Source organism: Gossypium hirsutum, chromosome D06, assembly GCF_007990345.1.
Source record: "Gossypium hirsutum isolate 1008001.06 chromosome D06, Gossypium_hirsutum_v2.1, whole genome shotgun sequence".
Classification (NCBI taxonomy): domain Eukaryota; kingdom Viridiplantae; phylum Streptophyta; class Magnoliopsida; order Malvales; family Malvaceae; genus Gossypium; species Gossypium hirsutum.
Genome location: NC_053442.1, coordinates 47,905,308 through 47,924,025, shown reverse-complemented (window position 1 = coordinate 47,924,025; position 18,718 = coordinate 47,905,308). Strand labels below are relative to the sequence as shown.

Sequence of the window (18,718 nt, the reverse complement as noted above, 5' to 3'; positions counted from 1 at the left end):
CAATTTTAAAAAAATTGATAAAGTGGTATACTAACTAATTAAATAGTGCCACATGGCACATGATTAACTCATTGACTATGAGTTCACGAGCCTCTTAGAAATAAGCTCAAAAATTTCTTTTCTATTTTTTATTTTATTTATTATTAACTTTTCACAAATTTTATTAAGTGGATGTCCATCATGATGAAGATAAAGTTTTGATGTACTTTAAATTCTAATAGTTATTAGAATTAGATATCTACTTCTTTTATACTTCTTATGCCTATAAATAGAGACTCTGATGAAGCATTGTAATCATCTCTTTGATTAATAAAGTACATTCTCTATTGCTGTCATATTTTATTTGTTCTTTATTATCTCAATCTCTATTTATTTTATAACACGTTATCAGCACGATGATTCTCTATTTTTTTTCAAAATCTTTCGAAGTCGTCCCACAAATAAAATTCCTTTTCACCTTAAACTTTCTCCCTTACAACTTCATCTTCAGGATGTTGAAAGTTTCAATCTCAGAATGGATTGTGGTTCTTATTCCCGATCTTTGATTTATAATTGTCCAAGCATGTGTAAAGAATAGATTTGTGCTCGTGATAATAGTCAAGGTGATGATGATGATGTTAAAGATCTTCAGGTATATTTTACTATGTTTTATTTATTATATCATGTTTATTATAATTGGTGAATAATAATGACAACATGAATGGATAGATTTTGATTTAAAATTCACGCATATTTACGATGGTAATTATGAAATAAAAAATCAATAAAGGCGTTTAGAAGTCTGTCCTACCAGATTTGTTGCATTCCCCGAAGTGAATGTAAACATAAAGAAAATAAAAGATATACTCATGGACCACTAAAAGTGGGAACATAGTAATAAATAAGAGAACAATTAGAGTTCTCAAGATAACTTTTCAAAGGGTAAAGTTAACTTACGTTATCAATGTGATATGAAGTATTATTGGCCACATATGTGGCATATGCCCAAATATTTTGTTTCTGTTAATATTATTTGAGGAATGATATGAAAATATAGTAATGAATTTTATCATTATAGATAGAAAGTATTTATCTTATTTGGTACTGAAACAAATATATATTATTCCAATATTTGATAATACAAAATTAGTTGAAAGCTCTAGAAGAGCTAATATACTAATATCTAAAAAAACACAAAATTTGTGATGGCTAATGCATTACTTTTAAAATATATTTGTAATGGATTTCATATTAAGATTGTGAATGAAGAAATATTATATTTTATATGAATAAAAAAGGGGGTTGGGTTATTAATTTATATTTATTTTATAATTTTTGTGATATTCTTTTGTCATCATCCCTATTAAAGGGTTGAAAGTAAAATATTTGACTGTGAAAGATTTACTTATGAGCAATAGATTCTATCTAAAGCTTATTATGGTTCGATGCACCTAAAGTTGCAAGTTTTTTTTTTAAAAAAAACTGTGAGTATAACTCTACAATATTCAGAATAAGTTCTCAATTAAAATTACGTTATAAAATATTACTAATGAGAACTTGCAAGAGAGAACTTATGTATGAAAAGTCATTGGTTATGTACCTGTTGTACACCTGGAAAATAAGATCCACTCTCAAAGTTTGCTATTAATAGATTTTTGGGCATTTGAAGATTTTGGCATATTCCTTGAAGCGAATACTTCATATAATTATTTGGAAATTATATTTATTGACTTAATGGAATTATAGACTTCACATTGATTTAGACATTTCCAGCAGTAAATGTCACAATAGTACTTATATGTGGATACAAAGTAAAATGAATGATAATAAAATTATCAATTTGTTACAATTTAGTACAATTGAAACACATGTTAAAGTAAACCAGAAGTTTACTAATACAAATGCATTTACTACTTGGCGTGACCAGTTAGACAATCCTAGATCATAAATTATGCAAAAATTAATTAAGAATTAATATGAACATTCATTAAAGAACTAGAAGATTCTTTAATTTAAAGAATTCTCATTTGTTGCTTGTTCTCAATGAAAATTGATTCTTAGAAACTCTCTAACTAAAGTTGAGATTTAATGTCATTTCTGAAATGAATATGGGCCCATTCATCCACCATGTGGATGGTTTTGATATTATATGATTTTAGTAGATGCATCTACAAAATAACCACATGCGTTATCAACTCGCAACCTATCATTTGTGAGATTGCTAGTTTAAATGATTAATTTCAGATTATGCAATTAAAACAATTCATCTTGCTAATGTTGGTGAGTTTACATCTCAAGTTTTCAATGATTATTGCATGTCAATTGGGATAAAAGTTGAACATCCTGTAGCTCATGTTCACACACAAAATGATTTAGCTGAATTATTTATCAAATGCCTCCAACTAATAGCTAAATCATTACTTATGAGAACAAAACTTTCTATTTCAACATGAGATTGTATTGATTTACATGTTGTACGCATCAAACCAAAAAATTATAAATACTCCTCGTTACAATTGATTTTTGGTCAAGAGCCAAATATTTTCCATCTTACAATTTTTGGATGTGCGGTATTTGTTCCAACTGCTCCACCACAATGCACAAAGATGGGTCGTAATAAGAGATTGGGAGTGTATATTTATATAAGTTTCCTTATATATAAATTTGATATAAATTCAATATTTTGACCTATCAATTCGATATTTAGTTATGACATGAGTTGTTAGTTTTCTCAACATTAGTGGGAGAGAACAAAAAGCTGGATTAATGAAGTACTTGAAATGGATTATCAATGTCTAAGATCCTCGTATAAAGTAATGTGAACCAGAAGTTCAAAAAATAATTTATTTTATATATCAACTGCCAGATTCATTAAATCTCACATGCGAGCTGGAAATGCTCAAATACGAATTGATGTCCTAATAGGGCAAACTGTTAATGTAAAATAAAGTAATCCATGCATGAAGCGTGGAAGACCGGTCGGTTCCAAAGATAAAAATCCTCGTAAAAGTAAAGGAGAAAACATTCAAGATGGTCATATAGTGGAGGCGGGGGTTCTTAAAGAGACCCATGACATATCTAATTATAAAACTCAAGAAGAGATTTAGGTTCCTAAAAGTGAAAATGAAAATGATGAAAATAAAGAGATCTCGATGAGTTATATCAATACCAGAAAAAGATGGAACTGAAAAAAAATGTAGTTGTCGATAACAATTTTACTTATAATGTTGCTATTGAAATAACAAAAGAAAATGAGGATCTTGAGCCTAAATCTACTAAGGAATGTAAAAATAGAAAAGATTGGCCAAAATGGAAAGATGCAATTCAAGCAGAATTGAATTCACTTTCTAAATGTGAAGTTTTTGGACCTGTAGCCCAAACACCTAAAGGTGTAAAGTCGATATGATATAAATGGGTATTTGTGCAAAAAAAAATGAAATTGATGAAGTTGTAAGATATAAAGCTCGCCTTGTAGCATAAGGATTTTCGCAAAGGCCCGTCATTAATTATGAAGAGACATATTCTCCTGTGGTGGATGCAATCACGTTTAGATATCTTATTAGTTTGACAGTACGTGAAAAACTTGACATGCATCTAATGGATGTTGTTACATCCTATTTATATGGTACACTTGATAGTGAAATTTATATGAAAATCCCTAAAGGATTTAAAATTCCAAAAAGATATAGAGCTTTTTGAAAAATTGCTCGATCAGATTAAAGAAAAGTTTATATGGATTAAAACAATTTGGACATATGTGGTATTATCGTCTTAGTGAATACTTGTTAAAAGAAGGTTACAAAAATGATCCAATTTGTTCATGTGTCTTTATAAAAAGGTTTGAATCAGATTTTGTGATAATTGTTGTTTATGTTGATGATCTAAATATTATTGGAACTCCTGAAGAGCTTCAAAATATAATAAATTGTTTAAAGAAAGAATTTAAGATGAAAGATCTTGGAAAAAAAGTTTTATCTTGGATTACAAATCAAGTATTTTACCCTATAAGGGTATTTTAGTCATTTCACCTTATAGGGGTATTTTGGTCATTTTACCCTATGAGGGTATTTTGGTTACCCTATAGGTGTATTTCGGTCATTCTACCTTATGGGGGTATTTCGATCATAACAGTGTAAATGGCCCAAGGCCCATTACTTGGTGCAAGTGGGCCCACACGCTCGTGCGGCCCGTTCAGCCCAGATTTCGCCACGGCTATAAGATCTACACAACCCAGTCCAGTATTTGCCACAAATTGTGGATTTCATCCGCGTGGGGCCCATAAGCCCATTGAGCCTACACGGCCTATTTCGGCCCAACATGGCCCATTACGGCCTAAGCCAATGAAAATGCCCATGGAGGCCTCTACAGTTTGTTGCCCATGATTCGTGGGTTTGGCTTACCACACGAGCGATCACACGCTCGTGTGGTTTCAAATGCCATATTTTTGAGTTTTCGGCTTTTTGTCGTTCTATAATTACAATGGGGTGTTTAAACACCTGTTTACAAGAAGATGTGTAGACAGTCTTCGAACACTTTCGAACCTATGGTCACCCGTAACACTCGATTAATCACATTTCAATTGAATTTAAAAAGAATTCTATTCATTACACATAACTTCTTGATTGACAGTCACTTACCTTGATTGAACAACCGAATCCCTAAGCACTTCACTCATCGGAAGAATGTTGGTCACTAGATCTCGGGGTTATTACTGCAATCTAGTTGAATCGTAGAATAAGAATGATATACAAAATCGACAGAGAGCAAGGAAAAAGTCGACACAAAGAGGTTAGAAAAAGAAAAGCAAATTGGTAAGAAGTGAGGAGAATGGTTTAGGGGACGAAGAGGTTTTGGTAGAAGGTAAAGAAAGAAAGAATGCAAAAGGAGAGAAGATAGATTAGCCACCAGTAGAATTACTTGGAAAAGAAAGAAAAAGAGATAATAGAGAGAGGCAATATTCAGCCAAAGAGAGGTTGCCAACACAAAAAAAAAAACGAGACAGAAGAATATGTAAAAACCCCTTACCACATCGGCCTTCAAGCAAAAAGAGTGAAAACAGTACACAAAACTGAAATGAAAGTATACCAAAAATGAGCAATCTCCCTTTTGGCCGAATTTTCCTGAGTACAAAGTCCAATTTCGGCACACCTCTCCCCTCACTTCCCTTGATTTTCTCGTAAAATCTCTCCCTTTATCCCTCCTTGAATCCCTCCACCGATTTCTCCTCAACTCCCCCAACAACTCCATTCAAATTCCATTCAAACTCCCCTTAACTGTGTTTCAGTCCAACTCCACTACCTACACAGTTCAAGGAGCAAAATAAATACTCCATTACACAACCCAGGACTTGAACCTCAGACCTCACAGTTACACCACACGCCAACTTGCCACTAGACCACAAGCTTTTTTGTGTCATAAAACAAACACTATTATTTAAAAGTCCTATCTGCCAATGTCCAGATTCATTTAATAACAAAACTAAAAGTTCGGCAGAAGCCAAGACTTGAACCCCTAACTTCTCAGACACTTCCAAACACTCTTAAATCACTTAACCACTGAAGTAGGCATTCATTTATGTCACTTCCTTGCACAACTAAATATTTATGTGCAGTCTCCTAACTGTTCCCTTGTTCAAAACCAATTTCTTCTAGGCCCAAAATTCGGGGTGTTACAGATAAGTTCATGAGAATTTAGTGAGGAAAACATCATTTACCTGGGTCATTTTTGCACTTTTCAATTGATAATTTATTTAGATGATCTCATCATTTTGAACCTTCAACTTAATCACTGGCGAATACTCCTTAAATTTTTATTCTTGCTTACACATTAATTACCATACCTTGCTCAAAACTCTTCTCCTCGATGCCTTCGATGCACTATTTACACTCTTTAATTTGAAATTTTTTTAACCTTTATTCATTTCCTTTCCAGAGGTTCATACCATTGAAACACCGTTACTCTTGCACACATAACTCCTAGCTAGTTTCATCATAATTCCTGAATCATCATGTACTCAGATAGCAGTTACCTCCTTCAAATATAAAATGTAGATTCCTTATTCAGAATACAATTTTCTAAATTTCTTCAATCCTTATCATCAACAATCGAATTATAGTATTGTATAATACCTTACCGTAGTCTTTAGAGACATTGTGCCATACTGGTCTTATTGATCACAACTTATGAACCATACTGAATACGCCAAACAATTTGATACAGAATCCACCACAAAGGGCATTCCTTACAGTACTCCATTAAGAGTCTTATCATTACATGCCAAGAGCATTTCCTTTTAGAGTTCACCACGGAAATAGTTTTATTAGTGTGTGCCATAAGGGCATTCCTTATAGAGATCGCTAGAAATGTTTTCATTTCGTGATTTTCCACTGAGGCTTTCTTTCCATGGTTTGTCAGAAAGGCTTTCATTTTATATTACACCACAAATCCTTTCTTTCATATTATGCCACAAAGGCTTTCTTTATCTGTCGTGTTTTTGCGATATGGGTTTGCCTAAATCACTTATGTAAGGTTTACCCATCATTGCATGGGACACGCTTCCTTTAAGTTCATTTAGAGAGTGCCATGACCATGGGCTTTTTCTTTTAGAATTCATATTTAAAGTCCTGACGAACCCCTTTAGACAATATCGCGGAGACAAACACAAACTCACTTCACAGACCATTTGTGCACTAACACAAACTGCACTAATCTTTTAACAGATCATACCTTACAAAATACATTTGAGACACACATATGTGACCGAACCTAAACTTCTCAGATTCCATGCCATAACACACATTTTATTTTCAACAATCACTCATACAATTACATAACCATCAGACTATTCTTTTCTAGCTTTGGTGTCATTATTCCATCAATTTCTACAGAAATATTTCATATAAACAGTATTCATATAAGAGTCAGCTTAGAGACTCACCTAGTTTTCACCTACTACAGTCCAAAACTCCAGATCTAGGCTTCTATTGTTCAACTTAGCATCAACTACTTCTACAGAACATGAAAACCCATCAAGATTTACCATTTTTTTCCATAATTTCTAACACTAGAAATCCCCAAGCAATGCCCTTTTTCTTTGTCTTACTGATTTACCAGATTTAACAATCTTACTCTTTCACAATATAACATGCAGAGTCATAAATATTACCTTGACATGGAGTAATCATTGGTGAAGATCCAGATCTACAACTCCAATGTTAAGGAGAAAGAAATATTGTAGGTTCTTTAAGTTTCAGGTAACAATACTTATTGAAGAAGGAAGAAGTAAAACTTCCTTTTTCTCTAACCCAAATATTGAAATATTTAACCTGAGCCTTCATTGGAACCTGACATGTGTCACAAAAGGTCACCACTGCCTTTATAAATGGTTTATAGCTATGGAAACCCAATATTTTTTTTCATATTTTTCTCTGGTTCCTCTATTCAATTAGTTCCTAACCAATTCATTTAGATCTTGACTAAATGAACTGAGAGTACAATACCTTCAGCGATTACCCAAGTTACCTTAAATTCTCAATACTTTTACGAATCTCCTCCTCTTAACGACTCAACACACGTTGTAAAAAATTCTTTCAGTATTCTAACATCTACTATGCGCCCGATCTATACGCCAAAAGCATCAATTAGTCGAATAACACTACACCACTTAGATTACTTTCGGTTTACTTGTGAAATTTAGGACTCACTAAAACAGGGTGTTACACTTATGGTGTCGCGACACCGGGCTACGATTAGGAAAATTAATTATGGGTATTTTGTCCACACAATGTAACTTAATCATATTTTTTTGGGTTTTTTAGTAACCCTAATTAGATGTGATTATAAACTCTATAAATAGTCATGTTTAGCTTAATTTTAGGAGGCTTGGCTAAGGGGAGCCATTTAGTTATTCTTAGTATTTTACTTTAGCTTTTTTATTTTCTTTCAATCTAGTTCTTTAAATGCTTTTTGTTGTTGTTTAACTTGGATTCGATTTTGATTCAGGGTCTTAATTTAATAGTTTTTTTGTTAGTTCTCTGTGGATTCCAATTGTAATTAAAGTGATCTTCGCGACTGTGAAAGGAGATTTCACTTCCGAGCACAAACAAATATAAAAATAAACTGATTTCTCTATTCCTTACTTTTATTTAATTTATTATTTTGTATGTTAAATATGAGTTTAAGGATTATTGTATGTAGATCCATGTGTAGCTTATTTCTTTTGGGAGATCAACAAACAGATGTATGACTAATTAACGGGTGAATAAGGGTTGAAATCCAAGTTAGTTAGTTTAAATTATGTGTGATTAAATCCTAGGAAGTGACATCCCTTCAAAGTAATTTAGGATAAACGAGATCAAGATATAAGTTTAACAAGTAAATCATAATTTATCTCGGTCAAGAAAGTGAGGCTGAGAAGTAAGTATGTATTGGTCGATTAATTAATTAGGTAAAGGCTGAGAGGTAATAACTAGTTAATTAATAGCTAACTTAATAAAACCCGAGTTCTGAAGCTAATTAGGAGCACTGAAATGAGTTGATCTCCTATCTATTTTATTGGATTAAATTTCAATTGTTAATTGGATGGTTTTTAGTTTTAGATAATTTTATGCTAGTTTAATTAATCCATTTTAATTTGGTTTTTGTAATATACTTTTGAATTAGTACTATTTAACCGTATTACGATAGAGAGTTAATATAGGTTTAATTCAACCTCCCTTGGGTACGATCCTTAGAATGCTTCCCGGAGTGTTTCGTTATGACATTCTTAACTATATTACAATTTGACCTGTATACCTGTAGACATCGCTGTTTAATTAGATATTTATTTGCTGCAGTATTTGCAGTTCAGACGTTCACACGTCTGGTGACGATTAGGTTGTTGGCACCATTGTCGGGGAGGTTTCAACATTAGGTTTGAATTTAATTTTATGCATTTTAATAGGATAAGTAGGAATGTTTAGAGTTATATATACGAAATTAAATTTTAGTTATTTTTATTTATTTATTTATCTTATTTTTAATGATTGATTATAATTTTGATTTTTAATTCTTGGAATTAGGAAAATAATTATTTGGGGTAACCAATGAAAACTCTCTTAGGATAAACAATATTCAACACAAGTTGGATTCAACAAAGTATAGTAAAGCCTGTAGTTCATGGAACTCATTTTGAGATTAATCCTAAATTGCTAACTTGGGTGTCAATGAATCTTCAGTACTGTGATGAGGTTAATTTGGATCCAGTGGTATTCTTGAGGAGATTTGAACAAATCTACAGTACCGTAGGGTATTTGGGAGTTTTTGATGGAGCCATTAAATTACTATTAATCCCTTTCTCACTCGAAGGTCGAGTTAGTGAATGGCTGTAAGCATTACCACAGGGCACTATAACATCATGGGAAAATTTTGTACATTTTTTTGGAGAGACTTCTATCTATGCCTACCATTTTGAGTACATACGAAGAATTTTTAAATTTAAACAAACCCCAACAGAGACATTGGGATAGGTTCAAAATGATTCTTTGAAAAGTGCTTGGAGGGGTTGTTGATCTTGCGATTCAATTGCAACATTTTTATGGGGGGTTTAGATTACAATTGTCGACACCAATTTAACATTATCATAAGAGGAAGTGTTTGAACTAAATCAACACATGAATTAATTTTGTTGATAGAAAAAGTAAGCAACAATGATTATACTTGGAGGAAGATCCGCGAGCTTGAACTAATAGATATGTCGATGAAAGTCGCTGTGATAGTTGGCTTTGAAAGAGAGGAGGATAATTTAGGTAATGAACAAGTTGGATTGAGCGACAAGTAGTCGGTAGATGATAACTTAGGCACATCCGACCTATAAGATATGATGGAAGAGCAGATGGAAGAAGAGGTGATAAGAAATCATTTAGAATGAATTTATTGGAGAGACTAATGGAAACATTGCAGGGAGCCATTGAACATAGAGGGTTCTTGGAAACATGAAAATATACACAATTTTTCATGCCCTTTTTAACTCAAATTCATGCAGTTTCGGTAAAATTCTTGTCGAAAAATATATAATAATTATAAAATAATTAAATTGCACTCAAGTTATGAATATATTGAATTTTAATTAATTTTATATCAAATTTTTATTAATTTTAATTTTTTTCGACAAATTTGCAAAAAAGGGCAAAAAATGGCTTGGCATACACTACTAGAAGTGCAGAACCGAGAAGAATTTTGAAGCATCAAGGCGAATTAATTTTTCAGCCTAAGACAATCCAAATTATGTGTATTAATTTATAATATAATTAATTTTAATTTTAATTCAATTTAGTTTGGGTTAAATAAATTATTATTAATTAATTATGAAAAGGGGCCTAGTTGAGCTGAACCGAGAAAAACTGATCCAACCGAGCACTGGGCAGCCTAAAACCATCCCACATGCTGACCCAATAAGCTTGTTTGGCTGATTTTTGGCTTGGAAAATGGCCCTTGAAGACTCCTTCTATTTGCATTCAAACCCATCCACTATTCATGCCTTTCAAGATTTGCCCCTACCTAAAAATAGCATGTTTAAAATCTACAAACATGCCACATGTGTGGCTGGCCATGGGGTGACTATTTGGCTGCTGATTTTGGCTATTTTTAGCTGCGTTCTCAACCTATAAATACCACCCTTGGCTGCTCAGTTCAAACACATTTCAAAACCATTCATTCTTCACTTCTCTCTCACTTTTCTCTCTTCATTGTTCTTCATTTTCTTCCCGATTCCCTTGCCGATTTCACCTCTTGAAAAAGAGTCCTTCAACCTCCATTTTGAGTAGAATTCAAGTGTTCATGGAAGTCTCGGTTCAACAAGAACAATCAGAGAAGGAGGAGCGGAGCAAACTAGTCAAGCCTCGGAGAAACACCAGATTTGTTTCTTGTTCCTTATCCTTTTAATTTTATTGTTGTTGTTGTTATGAACATGTCTATGAAAATATTTGTGGTGTTGATATATTTAATTTAATTAATATGACTTAAATTTAATTCATGTTAGGTTGATTGCATTTCGTCAACTTGAGTTATTAAAATTGTATTTGTGTTGTTATAGGCCTTGGTAAGATGTTTGATTAAGTAAAACCATGACTAAGTTATTCTAGCATTACAATTGTAAGGTAACTAATGAATTAATTATTTAAACGGATTGAAATTGTAATTAATTGACACGATACTTAATCAATGCATGTTTAGTCATCTAAGGTAGCTGTGGATTAAATTAGCAACAGTATCTAACGATGCCTTAGTCTTGCATAACTTGCAAGATTATTGTGATTAAACTGTTCCAAGGTAGAAATACATTGTTACCTCACGCAATCTTTTATGTGCTTATGAGATTGAATTAATTGTTTGAATTGGCATAGAGATATATACAAGAGAGTATTTTAATTTCGTAAGTATGTATGTGCATTAACACATTTGCTTATTAAAATTTGTTTAATCAGTTGAATTGATATAAAGATATAGTCAAGAGATAAATGGATTTTGGTAGGTAAGTATTTTCATAAGTTAGCAATTACCGAGTTGCCGTGAATTTATTCGTAACAACATGAACATGAGTTATTAAGAAATGTAATTAATCTAACACAATTATGTCTTCTTGATTAAAATCATCTTTTGAAATCATGCACTGGAACTTTTATTTTATTTTTATTTATTTTACTTAGTTAAAATCCTAGTTTTTAATCACCTCCTTAAATCAAAATATTTTTCTTCACAAAAGTGTTTTAAATTGCATTCATAAATAATTCTTTTCACAGTCCTTGTCGGTACGATAACTCGACATTTACTTGTCACCTTATTACTTATTGTGATTGTATACACCTGCACATTTTTATCATTCCAAGTTTTTGGTGCCGTTACCGGGGACTACTTTAAAAAGTCATTATTTGTGAATTTGTTAATTTTGCATTTTGACTTATTTTTCTGTTCAATTTTAACTTAATTAATTTTTCTGTGTTTATGAGTATTGACTGAATTATCGATTTACTCTCTGTAGACCTTGAGATAGAAAGAAATTTTCAACTAGAAAGAACTTTTTGACAACGAATAAGACAAGCAAGTCAGAGAAGGATCAAAGAGACAAACTTTGAAAATCTGAATCAAGGAAACGGAGCAAACCCTGCTCAAAATCCTATCCTTATCGCTGATGATAGGGATGGAGCTCTAAGACAGTATGCCGTGCTAGTGTTTCATGATCTTAATCCTTGTATCAGGAGACCCGAAATCAAGGCATAACAGTTCGAGTTGAAGCTAGTTACGTTCTAGATGCCTCAGACAGTGGGCCAATTCAGTGGAATGCCAACTGAAGATCCTTACCTCCATTTAAGACTGTTCATGGAGGTGAGTGATTCTTTCAAGTTAGCTGGAGTACCCGAAGATGCACTACGATTGAAGTTGTTCTCATATTTGTTGAAGGACAAAGCTTGAGCCCGGTTGAACTCATTGCCACCAAATTCAATTTCCACATGGCAAGAGTTAGCAGAAAGATTCCTCATGAAGTTTTTCCCACCTAGCAAGAATGCTAAGTTGAGAAACGAGATCACTGCTTTCCAACAAATGGATGATGAGTCCTTGTATGAGGCATGGGAAAGGTACAAAGAATTATTACGGAAGTGCCTTCATCACGGAATCCCATATTGCATACAACTTGAGACATTTTATAATGGTCTCAATGCTCACACAAGGATGGTGGTGGACGCTTCTGCTAATGGTGCTCTGCTTTCTAAGTCTTATAATGAGGCTTATGAAATCATTGAGAGGACTGCCCGTAACAATTATCAATGGCCAACCAATCGAGCAGCGTCAGGAAGATGAGTCACTGGAATACATGAAGTAGATGCTCTCACTTCACTCACATCTCAGGTATCCTCGATTTCCTCAATGCTTAAAAATTTTACTACTAATAGGTTTAATAGTTTTGCAGCACAACCATTGAATCAATTTGAAAATATAGATTGTGTCTATTGTGGGCAAGGACATTTGTTCGAAGAGTGTCCATCGAACCCAAAATTCGTGTATTACATGGGTAACCAGAACCAAAACCGAGGAAGGCAAGGACTATAATCCGATTCCTATAACTCATCATGGTGAAACCACCGTAATTTCTCCTAAAGTAACCAAAGGGCTGGACCTAATAACATATAAGTCCAACCTAGACTGACCCAGCCACTTATTTTTACCCAACTAGTTTAGAAACAACCTCAAGTTGAACCATTCAATGGCTTAGACAATTTGTTGAAGGTATACATAGCCAAAAATGATGCCTTAATCCAAAGCCAAGCAGCTACATTGAAAAACTTAGAAAACCAAATGGGCTAGCTTGCAAATAAACTCAGAAATCGACCACAAGGTGCTTTGCCTAGTGATACAGAGAATTCGAGGAATCCAGGGATGGAGCATTGTACAGCGTTGACATTGAGGAGTGAAAATACATTAGAGCCCAACATCGTCGATGTTGAAGAGGAGCCAGTTGATGCTCAAGACTCAGAGGAAGTTCAGTGGAGTGTTGAAATTTTAGTTTCACCAAAACTAGAATCTGTAAAACTCGATAAAGTAATTTCTGGACAAATCAATTCTGATAAACTAACAACTTCGTTAGATGTAGAATTGCAACAAAAGATGAATCAACCAGTTCCAGTAAAGAAGCCTCCACCACACTACCCTCAAAGACTTTAGAAGTAGAAGCAGGAAGTTCAATTGAAGAAGTTCCTAGACGTACTCAATCAACTTCATATCAATATCCTGTTGGTTGAAGCACTTGAACAAATGCCGAACTACGTCAAGTTCATGAAGGATATCTTGTCAAAAAAACGAAGACTTGGAAATTTTGAGACAGTAGCCCTGACAAAGGAATGCAGTGCATATCTTCAAGACAAACAACCCCCAAAGTTGAAGGATCCTAGATGTTTTACCATACCTTGCAACATTGGAGCAACATATTGTGGTAAGGCACTATGTGATTTGGGTGCGAGTATCAAGTTGATGTCCATGTCAATATTTGGGAAGTTGGGGATTGGTGCAGTTAGACCTACTACAGTTACACTTCAATTAGCAGATTAATCCTTAGCACATCCAGAAGGAAAAATCGAGGACGTATTAGTACATGTAGACAAATTTATTTTTCCTACTGACTTTGGTATTATTGATTTTGAAGTAGACAAAGAAGTGCCAATCATCTTGGGAAGGCCTTTCCTAGCAACTAGAAGGACCATTATTGATGTGTAGAAGGGCGAGCTTACTATGCATGTTTAGGATGATCACGTAACATTTAATGTTTTTAAGTTTACGTGATTTCCTGACATAATTGATAATTGTTCTGCGGTGTTCGATTTAGAGGAATTAATCATGGAAAAGGAACTCAACTATGTTGAGGACCCATTAGAACAAATTTTGACATCAGACCCTCAAAGTGATGAAGAGGAGGATGAATACTTAGCTTTGCTAGAAGCTAATCAAAGGGGATTTAATCCGCAATCCTTATTTGAATCTTTGGAGTTAGAGAATACAGATTATGCCCAACCAAAAACGTCAATCGAGAAGCCACCTAAATTAGAACTGAAGGTACTTCCCTCACATTTAAAATATGTTTATTTAGGTAATACTTCTACTTTGCCTGTGATTGTTTTAGTGGAGTTAACCGTTGAGCAAGAAGAGAAACTTATCCTAGTATTGAAACAATTCAAGAAGGCTATCAGATGGTGTAACACCCCGAATTTTGGGCCTAGAAGATATAGGTTTTGAACAAGGGAACAGTTAGAAGAATATACATAAATATTTAGTTGTGCAAGAAAGTGACATAAATGAATGTCTGCTTCAGTGGTTAAGTGATTTAGGAGTGTTTGGAAGTGTCTGAGAAGTCAGGGGTTCAAGTCTTGGCTTTTACAGAATTTTTGGTTTTGCTCTTAATTGAATTTGGACAGTGGCATTTAGGCCTTATAAATATTAGTGTCTATTTTATGACACAAAAGAGCTTATGGCCCAGTGGCAAAGTGGCGTCTTCTGTAACTGTGAGGTTTGAGGTTCAAGTCCTGGGTTGCACAATGGAGTATTTATTTTGCTGCTTGAGCCGTGTATGTGGCAGAGTTGGAGTGAAATACTACCAAAGGAAGTTTGAACTGGTCATAGAGGGAGTTGAGGAGAAATCGGTGGAGTGATAAGGGGAGAGATTTGTGGAGAAAATCGAGTAGTTGTTAAGAGGAAGAGTTGTACTGAAATTGGACTCTGGCACTCTAGGAATTTCGGCTAGGGGTATTGCTAGTGCCGAATTTGGCTTTTGACATTTTGTGCAATTAGAGTCTTGTGCTGTTTTCTCTGCTTGTTCGGTTCTGGTCAATTACGTATTACAACTATTGTTTTTGGCAAGTTTCTTCTCGGGTTTGTACATTTTTCTATTCCGTTTTCTCCTTTCCTCTTTTCTCTGTTGAGAGAATATCCCTCCTTTCTCCCTCTTAGCCGAATTCTGTTCCTCCCCTCCTCTTTTTCTTTGACTGAATGTTCTCTTCTCTCTCTCTGTTTTGATTCTTACCTGGTATTATTTTGTTATTCCTTTTGAAATGAGAACTATCTCATTTCTTTATGTGGGGTTTTTCCGATTGTACTCCTTTGTTCGATCACTTCCTGCGCTGATCTTCTTTTCGCCGCTGTTGCTATTCAAGTGTTGCAAGTATTGTAGATTATCGATAAGTTGTGAAGCGCCTCACTTTTCGTTTTAATCGGTTCCTTTCCAATCTTTATCTTTAAGCGAAATACCCATCCTGGCGACTATTATCACCTAGTTTAGTCTATGAAAGTCATTGTTGTGGTGCAGATTATCGTTGGAGGGTGTGATCGCTTTTGGGTTAGCAGTTTGCAACAGTAGGGTTACCCTCATACAAGTAAGGTAAAGATACTGATTTTTGGGTTGTGTCTTGTAAAAGAGGGTGTCTCACCCTAACGGTTAAAGGACTGATGTTGGATTATGTTGAATCTAGGTTGGGTACGTGGAGGTTGCGCTCTTCTCGTAATCAGGTGTGTAATCACACTCTCTTTCAACTGCAAATCGGCAAAAGCTAAGAAGCCGAAAAAGATGGCGCTGAGATCGTAAGGGCGTGCAAATGCTCGATTGGTAAATCGAGGCCACGAAACCCGGTGTGGGACTGTAGAGGCCCCTATGAGCGTTATCATAGGATTATGCCGAAATGGGCCTCTAAAATTACTGAAATACCCTTGATAGGTAAAATTACTGAAATACCCTCGATGGGTAAAATTATCGAAATACCCCCGATAGGTAAAATGACCAAAATACCCTCGAAGGGTAAATTTATCGAAATACCTCTGATGGGTAAAATTACTAAAATACCCTCGATGGGTAAAATTATTGAAATACCCTCGAAGGGTAAAATTATCGAAATACCCCTGATGGATAAAATTACTAAAATACCCTCAATGGGTAAAATTACTAAAATACCCTCGATGGGTAAAATTAGTGAAATACCCTTAATGGGTGAAATTACCAAAATACCCTCGATGGGTAAAATTACCAAAATACCCCTATGAGATGAAATGACTGTTATGGCCTTATGCTATGTCTGACCGTTTTGCTTTATGATATTTATATAAATGCTACTGAGTATGACATATTGCATACACGTATGATCTATGACATGACATACTACATAGGGTTGGGATTCTGATATAGGGGAAGTATACTGTACTAGTGGCTTTGCCACAAATATTATTGCTGGTAGTACTGGCAGCTCTGCTGCATTACTGTTACTGGCAGCTTTGCTGCGTCACTATTACTTGCAGCTTTGTTGCAATATTGGTGTGTTGGTTGGGTGGGTCGATTTTTTCCCCCACATAGTGTGTTGGTGGTACAGAGTGGTATGTTGGCTGGATTGGGATGGGTTGCATTATTGCATTTGCATTGTTACTGTATTGGGCTAAGGCCCACACTCTGTTACTGTATTGGGCTATGGCCCACACACTGCTCCTGTATAAGGCTCAGGCCCAAACTGATTCTACATGTTGTATGTTGATTGTTTGGTAGAGGATTACACACTAAGTTTTTGTAAACTCACCCTCTCTTCTAACTATACAGGTAATCCTCAGCCATAGGCGGTTCGGTGCTACAAGGGACTCGGAGGTGGCCACACAATCACTGTTGTTCACTTTAGCATTTATTTTTATTCTAATTAATAAGTTGGGTTTTGTTTTTGTAATAAGGCCTTTTATTTGGTTTTAAATTTTAATTGGGTTTTTACTTTCATATTTTTATACTACTAGTTATTTGAAAACGTGTTTTCAAAATAATTACCGTTTTCAAAGACACGAGCTTTAAACGTTAGAATTTTAAAAATGCTTCCGCACTTTAAATCAACTTAGTATAACAAAAAGCAGTTAACAAGGCAAGCATATGAATAAGTGCTTTGTTTGATATTAAGAAGAGGTTTCCAAAAATAAGAAACAAGTTTGTCAACAAGCCAAATTTTTTAAAGACACTTCAATGTGACACACCAGATACGACCATAACGTCTAGGCCGGGTTTGGGGTGTTATAGATGGACCATAGTCGATATTCACGGCATTAGTCCTTCTGTAATCATGTACAAGATCATCCTAGAAGATGGAAAAAAAGGGACAATTAATGGACAGCGAAGACTGAACCCCATCATGAAGGAGATGGTAAAGAAAGAAATTATCAAGTGGTTAGATACGGGTCTAATTTACCCCATCTGAGATAGTTTGTGGGTAAGTCCAGTCTAGTGCGTGCCAAAGAAAGGAGGTATTACGGTCATTGAAAATGAGAATAACAGGTTGATACCAACTAGAACGGTTACGGGATGGAGAATTTGCATCGATTACCGGAAGCTGAACAAGGCAACTAGGAAAAATCACTTTCCTTTGTCATTTTTAGACCAGATGCTGGATAGACTCACAGGGTGAGACTATTACTATTTTCTCGATGGATACTCAGGGTACAATTAGATTACAGTAGCACTGGAAGATCAACACAAGACAACATTCACCTGTCCATATGGTACATTTGCATTTGGACGCATGCCATTTGGTTTATGTAATGCACCTACTGCATTTCAAAGATGTATGATGTCTTTTTTTTACTGATATGGTTGAGAAATACTTGGAAGTATTTATGGATCATTTTTTAGTATTTGGAGATACATATGATGATTGCCTAGCCAATCTAGCCAAGGTACTAAGGCAGTGCAAAGAAACAAACCTTGTTCTCAACTGGAAAAAGTGTCATTTGATGGTATGAGAAGGTATTGTTCTAGGGCATCGGATAATGAGACATGGAACTGAGGTAGATAAAGCAAAGGTAGACGTTATTGAGAAACTCCCACCTCCAACATCTATAAAGAGTGTCAGGAGCTTTTTGGGCCACGTCGGTTTCTATCGAAGATTTATCAAGGACTTCTCCAAAATTGCTAAACCCTTATGCAAATTATTGGAGAAGGACACGACGTTTAAATTTGATGAGGAGTGCTTAAGGGCTTTCAAAGATTTGAAGATTTGATTGGTTTCGACACCTATAATCGTCACACCAAACTGGGATTTACCATTTGAATTGATGTGTGACGCAAGTGACTTCGCGGTAGGAGCTGTCCTGGGCCAACGAAGGAACAAAGTTTTTCATCCCATCTACTACGCAAGTCAAACTCTGATAGGAGCTCAACTGAATTATACGGTAATAGAGAAAGATTTACTTGCTATTGTGTTTG

At 34.7% G+C, this 18,718-nt stretch overlaps 1 non-coding gene across 1 annotated transcript; it reads right to left on the bottom strand.

Moving 5' to 3' along the window:
• Nucleotides 1-12,522: 12,522 nt before the first annotated feature.
• Nucleotides 12,523-12,629, bottom strand: LOC121218753 (small nucleolar RNA R71). Its single transcript, XR_005915230.1, has one exon. It is a non-coding gene; the product is annotated as a small nucleolar RNA R71 (small nucleolar RNA).
• Between the last annotated feature and the right edge of the window lie 6,089 nt (nt 12,630-18,718).